An 8,447-nucleotide genomic window follows, 5' to 3' on the forward strand; every position below is an offset into this window, starting at 1 on the left:
GTAGCTCAAGCACCTTAATATCTTTCTGCTCCATAATTATAACAATAGCGACAACACGGCGGCAAGCCTAGAGCTGAAAGGGATCTAAGACATCTAAGGCTGATGTCGTCCTACATGGCCCATGAGGAAAACGATCCTCCCAACGACCTTGTTCGCAAACTAGCCAGCGACAACGAAAGGTCGGACAGAGACCTGCTAATAGGGTACGATGCCAACGCTCACTACAGCCAATGGGGAAGCACGGACACAAGCGTAAGGGGTGAGTCACTTTTCAGCTTCATCCTGGACTCAAACTTATTTATTTGTAATCGGGGCAACGACCCCACTTTTATAATTAACGAGGGGGAACGTTGTGAGTTGCTGCGGACACCGCAACTCTACAGTTATACCCGATACTAAGTCAGTATGACTCTCCTCCGGCAGACGCCGCTTATATTAATCGACACGACAAAGAGTGCGTGCGAGAGGGACAGAAAATCAGTCTGAGCGTGACGTCGGGCGCTGCGTAGCCATTGCAAATTGATTTGTTTCCTTTCGCTATAAAAATGATCTGATCTGATCCAGATTCAGCAATCTGATGGATATGTTCGTTATCTATGATTCTGCGTTTTTAGTTTTCTCAAATCTGCAATATTGTGGATGCAATAGATTTTCGTCCTTTGTGCGGGCGGAAGCGGGTGGGGCGAAATTTTGAGATATACGTTTTATAGTGAGATCTAACAGAAGTGCGGATACCAAATTTGGTTACTCTAGCTTTAATAGTCTCTGAGATTTGTGAATATCCCCAGATTTGCATTCTTTGCGGGGGCGGAAGGGGGTGTGGCGAAATTTTGAAACAAACTCGTCTCGGTCCGATATATTAGGAGTGTGGATACCAAATTTGGTTGATCTAGCTTTTATAGTCTCTGAGATCTAGGCGCTAATGTTTTACTCTAAGCAAAGCCGCCTATACTACGTGTGTGTTAGAGAGAGACAGGGCGAGAAAAAATGAAATTGTTTTCTTGATGCTGGCTATAATAATAATACGATCCAATTCAGATTCTGCAGTCTATAAGATATGGTCATTCTGTACGATTCTGCGTTTTTGGTTTTATCTTATCTATAAAATTGTGGATGCCACAGATTTTCGCTCTTTGTGGGGGCGGAAGTGGGCGGGGCAAAGTTTTGAAATATTTTTGTAGCAGTGACATATCACAGAAGTCTGGATCCAAAACATCGTTGCTCTAGCTCTTATAGTCTTTGAGCATTAGGCGTTGAAGGGGACGGACGGACAGACGGACAGAAGGACGGACGGACAGATGGACAGACGGACGGACGGACAGACAGACATGGCTTAATCGACTCGGCTATTGATGCTGATCAAGAATATATATACTTTATGGGGTCGGAAACGTCCTTCTGGACGTTACTCATATCCACGTTTACCACAAATCTAATATACCCCAATACTCATTTTGAGTATCGGGTATAAAAATCGACAGGAGGTTATTGACCTCACCTCAGTATCTCCCAACCTGTTAGACATAGTCAAGAGTTGGCAAGTCCTTGATGACCACTCTTTCTCTGACCGCAGATACATCGAGACCACACTATCCCTCGAGTGTCCGAAACCTAAGGACTATATTAATCCCAGGAAAGCCAACTGGGAAAAATATAGCTCAGCCCTGGAGGACTTACTCCCCTCCAAAGCACCATCATGCCCGGACACAAAAGACGACCTAGATCGCCTAGTGAACAGGTTCACAGAAGCATGCAAAAAAGCCTTCGCGGCAGCATGCCCCTCTAGCAAACCTAGGCGGAAAAAGAAACCCCCCTGGTGGTCAAAACAAATAGACATCCTTCGTAAAAGCTGCAGGACCCTCTTTAACAGGGCCAAAAGCGCGAACGAGGAGAGCCACTGGGCAGACTACAACATCTGTCTTTCACTATATAAAAAGGAAACAAGGAAAGCAAAAAGGGCCTCTTGGCAAAAATTTTGCTCGGAAATTGAGGAAACGTCAGAGGCCGCAAGGCTTCGCAAGATTCTCTCAAAAACTAACCCCTCGGTAGGGTATCTTAAAAAGAATGACGGCACGTGGACCAACTCCAGTGAGGAGTCCTGCACATTCTACTAGACACGCATTTCCCAGGGTGCACAACTATCGAGACGGTACATCTCCCAGGAGAGGGACCGGTAACATCGATGGATCACATCCTCACAAAACGTAACATAAGCTGGGCAATAAACAGCTTCAACCCGTTCAAATCGCCAGGCCCAGACCAGGTAATCCCGGCCCAACTTCAGAAGGCCGGGGATACGGCCATAAACTGGCTACAAGGTATCTTCAGGAAGATACTGGCTGTGGGTACAATCCCGCGAACATGGCTTAAGGCAAAGATAGTCTTCATTCCCAAAGCTGGGAAAGCCTCGCACTCAGCTGCAAAGGACTTTAGACCAATCAGCCTATCGTCCTTCCTCCTCAAAACCTTTGAGAGACTCGTCGGGCTGCAACTGAGGACAACTATACACCCTCAGTTGCTGTCAGGCGCACAGCATGCCTACCGGAAAGGAAAATCCACGGAAACGGCTCTTCATGAAGTGATCTCTGCGGTAGAGAAATCTCTGCATCACAAAGAGTACTCACTCATAGCATTTCTCGATATTGAGGGAGCTTTCAACAACGTTGTACCGGGTGCCATTACAGAAGCCCTGACTGACCTGGGGGTGGACCGTCACTTGGTGATGCTCATTGATCAATTGCTCACATGCAGGACGGTGACATCATCGATGGGATCGTCCGCCCAGTCAAGGTATGTCAACAGAGGCACCCCGCACGGTGGTGTCCTGTCTCCTCTTCTGTGTAACATAGCAGTCAACAAGATTCTATGGGACCTGGAGGGGGGGGGGCTGCAAAGTCGTGGCCTATGCGGATGACGTTGCGATTATTTTCTCGGGGAAATACCCCCAAACACTGTGCGACTTAATGTCCACAAAGCTAGCGCAACTGTCGGACTGGACGGAATCGCGCGGTCTGGGAGTAAATCCCTCAAAAACGGAACTCGTATTATTCACAAATAAATACAAGGTCCCGCCCCTCAACCCTCCAATACTACAAGGATGCAGGCTCTCCTTTAGCGGCACTGTTACTTAGGGTTGGTAATTGACAAGAAGCTTAACTGGAACCTGAATGTCAAAGACAGAGTGAAGAAGGCAAAGACTGCACTCTACACATGCAAAAAATCTATTGGGCTAAGATGGGGTATGATCCCAAGCATAGTCCAATGGATATATCAAGCTATAGTTAGACCAATACTACTCTACGGAATTACGGTGTGGTGGCCGGCCCTATCGAAAAGGGCGATCACCAAGCAACTGGACAAAGTCCAAAGGCCACCGGGACATCGAGGGCAACTGTATAGCGGACGAGCTGGCCAGATCTGGCACTACAATCCCCCTTCTCCAAGACAAGGAGGATATCTGTATGCCAATGGACAGCTCATTATAAGGGAGCAATACAAGCGACTAACAAACGATATGTGGCAAATAGTGCCACGATGTTGCACAACTCGGCAAACATGGCCACCATGGGCATGAAGCGCACCTCCGAGCACTGCAAGCTAAGCAGGAAAAGGTGCAGTGTACTCATACGTTCCCTCACGGGACACTGGCTAATAGGCACCCACGCTAACAGGCTGGGGGCCCCACATAACGATTTGTGTCGCAGCTGTAGCAGAAGAAGGCTACAGCACCTGAGCTCAGCCTTTCTACACGACATCTCAGAGATGTCCAAACTATGTCCCAGGAAGATAGCGAAGTTTGTGAGAGCATCTGGATGGGATAATTGCTGATAGGAAGTCTCACAACGCAGGAAGGAATGATCCTATGCGGTATCACAACGGGCCGAAACAGGCCTAAGTGTGACGGGTTCCGAGCGAGCCCGGTAACCGCCTCAACTTAGCCTTGCCCACAGGCTTCGGAGTTGATCTCGATGGACTTGGGAGAGCGAGCAGGTTGGAGTGCTAGCATCTGGAGCGTCGAGCTTCTGATCGAAGCGGGTCAGTCTGCTTGCAGCGAAGGCAAACTTGGACCGTGTGAAAATGGCTGCCGATTGGTCCATAGTGCTCGGAACCGTAAGAGGGACTGCCGAGGGGAGCAACAAGACATCGAAAGCATATTCTCAACCCATAAAATACGAACTGTATAAACGTAACAATATTATGGAAATTGTAAAATGTGGCCGGAATGTGCAGATATATATACTACGATCAATAAATGTTTAACCAAGAACGAAAATTGTGGACGAACAATTATATTGAGGCACGAGGTATATGTCAGGTATATGTCAAACAACGGGTAAAAAGGTTTATAACCATTTTATACACAGGTTATGCTAGATATATGTATGTGTATTAATAACTATGAAGGCATGAGTGAATATATATATGTATGCATATGTTCAAGTATATGCTAATTCAAAATGTATACGTAGCCATAAACATATGTACATAAACAAGTTCAAGATTATTAAGAAATAGCTACTGGATCCCTTGGGTGTAACGTGTAGGTAGCGCGCCGGTTAAAACGGTGGTGGGAGCGTAACTAACTTATCTTAAGCGTTACGCTGCGGTGAACGCCGCGTGGATTGTGGATCTTCCGAGCGCACCGCCAAATTCGCGACATCGAGTTGGGACCGGAGCGCACGGAGTTGGCGCAGTGCGCGGCAATTATCTACTGATGCCCTGAACAAAAAATATTCCGAAAATATCGACGTTCTGCCATGTTTAGCTCAGTCACTGGATCTTAAACTCATCGAAATCTTATGGCCGAAGGACAAAGGAATTCTACCAACTGCAAATCCGTCAACGTGAACTCAGTTTTGGCAAGTGGTTTAAGAATTATTAAAATTATTGGCTCAAATCGTATTGAAAGGTTGGCAGGACCTTACTGACCCATGCCAGGTCGGGGGAAAGCAGCTCATACAGAACATATACAGGCAGGCTCCGTTTTTCATTTACTTTTGCGGATTACGTTTTCAGCCAAAACGTTTCGTTTTCGTTTTAAGGTGTTCCATTTTTCACATATTTTTTTTATCGATATGTTACATTTTGAAGTCCGAATTAAATTGGGCGGGAAACAGCTGTGCTCACACAGATTTTCTGTTGAGCGCATGTTACAAGCACAGTCTGAGCTGTTACATGCACATTTGTGCTGTTATACGCAAAAATTTATTAATTGCCAACGTTCCGATAACCAAATCGGAATGCGTCAGCTGCTTACACCAAAACGAAATTTGTTGTTGCTGTGGCCAATTTTTTCCGAGCCAAATTTTAGGTTGGGTTAAAATAAAATTATTTATAAAGAAAGCACAAGTTAAATTACCCTGATATAGGTATCAAGTTTATGTTAATGCATCAATAAGTCATCTATTTTTTCCTTTTGCAATTAAGGTTCGTTTTGTTGTATAAAAAGCCGTTTACTTTTCATTTCGTCAACGAAAATGTTTTCGTTTTGAAAACGAAGAAATCTTGCGGAATGGGAAAAATAGAGCCCCAATTTATGTGATTTCAAAAGTAAATCGGAAAACTTTTGTGAATGTGAAAAACGGAGCCTGGGTGAGAACATAGGTTTTAATTTGAGTTTCTTTTTTTGATTTTGTTCGAAAGCAACACTATTTCAATAAACAGCAGATATCTTGGGTAATTGTGTAAAGCCATGAAAAATAGAAGATGAATGTAAATGTAACAAAATTTCATCAGGTTTCTAATTTCTTCTTAAATTTTAACATTGTAAAAAGGAATAACTTGTTCAATTTTGAATATCTGAAATTTCTCAAAAGGAGTATGTATTTTGAGTTGAAATTGTTTTCTTCTAATTTTTTTTCTGCCATATTGAGTCAGGAAAGTATAGTATAGGGGTATATTAGATAAGTGGTGAAAGTGGATGTGTGAAACGTCCAGAAGAAACCGTTTCCGACCCCATAATGTATATATATTCTTGATCAGCATTAAAAGCCAAGTCGATAGAGCCATATCTGTCGGTCCGTCCCTATGAGCGCCTAGTGCTCAGAGACTATAAGAGCTAGAGCAACGACAGTTTGTATCCAGACTTCTGTGACATGTCACTGTTACAGGCACCCACAAAGGTCGAAAATCTGTGGCATGCACAATTTTAAAGATACGAGAAAACGCAGAATCGTAGAGAATGATTATATCTTCTAGACTGCAAAATCTGAACTAGATCGTATAATTATTACAGCCAAAATGATGGATCTCTCTCTAACACACAGGTTTCATGGTCGGCTTTGCCTATTGCTAAAAGTGAGCTCCTAGATCTCAGAGACTATAAAAGCTAGAGCAACCAAATTTTTGATCCACACTCCTGTGATATCGGACCTTGACGATCTAGTTTGTCATGGTCGGCTTTGCCTATTGCTAAAAGTAAGTTCCTAGATCTCAGAGACTATAAAAGCTAGAGCAACCAAATTTTTGATCCACACTCCTGTGATATCGGACCTTGACGAGCTAGTTTCAAAATTTCGCCACACCCCCTTTCGCCCCTGCAAAGAACGAAAATCTGGGGCATCCACAAATCTCAGAGACTATTAAGGCTAGAGAAACCAAATTTGGTATCCACACTCCTGTTAGATGTCACTAAACAACGTATATTTCGAAATTTCGTCGTCTGCCGGAGGAGAGCTATACTGACTTAGTATCGGGTATAAATGTAGAGTTGCGGTCGCCACAACACCTCACAGCGATCCCTTCCGTTTTTTTTTTTAATTTCCGAATCGAGGAATGTAGACAGAGAGTTAATTTTAAAATTATGGAATCACAATATTTCAAACAAAATTTAAGCTTCATGGCGAACCAAGTTTGAGCTAAGAAAAACTATTCAGTTCGGATCTACCCAAATCTGCCAATACATCTTGGTGATGTCAGCATTGAAGTCGTACCGTTAGTAGCACTACTTCAGGATCTGAAGGGTTAAGTCGGACTGGAGAACAGGGTCGGTGTGCAGAAGATCATTCAAGCTGATACCGTTAGTCGACGGGCTGGATGCGTGAAATACTACGCGGACTTTCGTGGTGGTGCTATCAGGCTTGAAGACAGCGTGGTGCGGCAGGTAGTAGGTTGAGGACCAATGAATCGGATTAACTTCTGTCATGTGATCAAGGTCTAGGTATTCTTGGATCACGGACTGGTACTGCGCCTGTGAGGTAGAGTCTCTTTTTAAACGATTTTCGTTCCACAAAAACTGAGTCGGGGCAATCGACCTTGAATACCCCAGATCGGATCCGAGACGATCTGGGTCACGGAACGGCAACGCGACAACGTACTTTCCATTCGACGTTCTCGAAGTGGTTCGGAGGAAATTGCTTTCGCAGTAGGCATCCGACTCGCCTACGATTTTCACCGGTAGTGTCTCCACCTCCCAAAACTTGGTAAGAAACTGATCTAAGGGAGCCTCTAGCTCGTTCGAAACTTGCGTAGAGAAGGATCAAATACTGCTTTGTACAGTATTGGGCACTGGGCCGGTAAATACCCACCCGAAAATGGTTTCCTGCCCGAGGAGAGAGCCACAGATGTTGGTCTGTGAGCCGCTTAACAGGATGGACGGAAGGATATCCGCTCCAATCAGGACATCTATTTGTGAACTCTCGTGGAAGGTCGGGTCTGCCCATGCAAGGCTCGGCAGGTCTCGCAACGAAGTTTGCAGAATCGGATGGGATGGCAGGTGACCCGCCAGTTTCGGCAGAACATAGGCCGTGGCGTTTAAGTGCAAGTCCGGCCTCGTCGTGGAATGGATGACAAAATGACAGATCTTCGTGGATTGAGCGGATACTGTCCGATTTAGGCCCGAGACTTGTGCCTGGATAAGTCGAAACGGCAACTTGATTATATTAAAAAGACGTTCCGTGATAAACGTTGCCTCGGATCCCGAGTCGATTAGAGCGCGGGCGCGGAAATTTGTCCCCAGGTGGCAAATATTAATGATTGCTGTTCCCAGAAGGACAGCTCTTTGGCCGGAGGCGAAATAATTTTGAGCGCTGGGTGGCGCGTCGGAAGAACGTGGACTCGGTACGACTGGGGAAGTGGAATCACGGGCGATTGGAGTGCCACGGTGCAGCAGCGTGTGGTGTCGGTCCCCACAAGTACTGCAGTTATGGGCACTTTGGCATTCCCGGATCTGATGGCCTCGTGCGAAACAGTGGAGACAAAGCTGCTTTTGTTTGATGCAGCTGTCACGAGCATCAGCGTTCATTTAGAGAAAGTGCGGGCATAGCCGGATTGGGTGATTCTCTTTCCCGCAAAGATCACGCTCTCCGATTTACGGTTGTCTCGAAGGAGTGAACCCTCCGAGGAACAGGACTCCCTTGGGAACGGAACGGGTTGCTTCGGGAAGGTGGCGGATTCGGATCACCTTTCGGACTGTGTGAAGCGGACGGGTTGCCCTCGATGGCTTCGAG

This window comes from Drosophila pseudoobscura, chromosome X (assembly GCF_009870125.1).
Source record: "Drosophila pseudoobscura strain MV-25-SWS-2005 chromosome X, UCI_Dpse_MV25, whole genome shotgun sequence".
NCBI classification, from domain to species: domain Eukaryota; kingdom Metazoa; phylum Arthropoda; class Insecta; order Diptera; family Drosophilidae; genus Drosophila; species Drosophila pseudoobscura.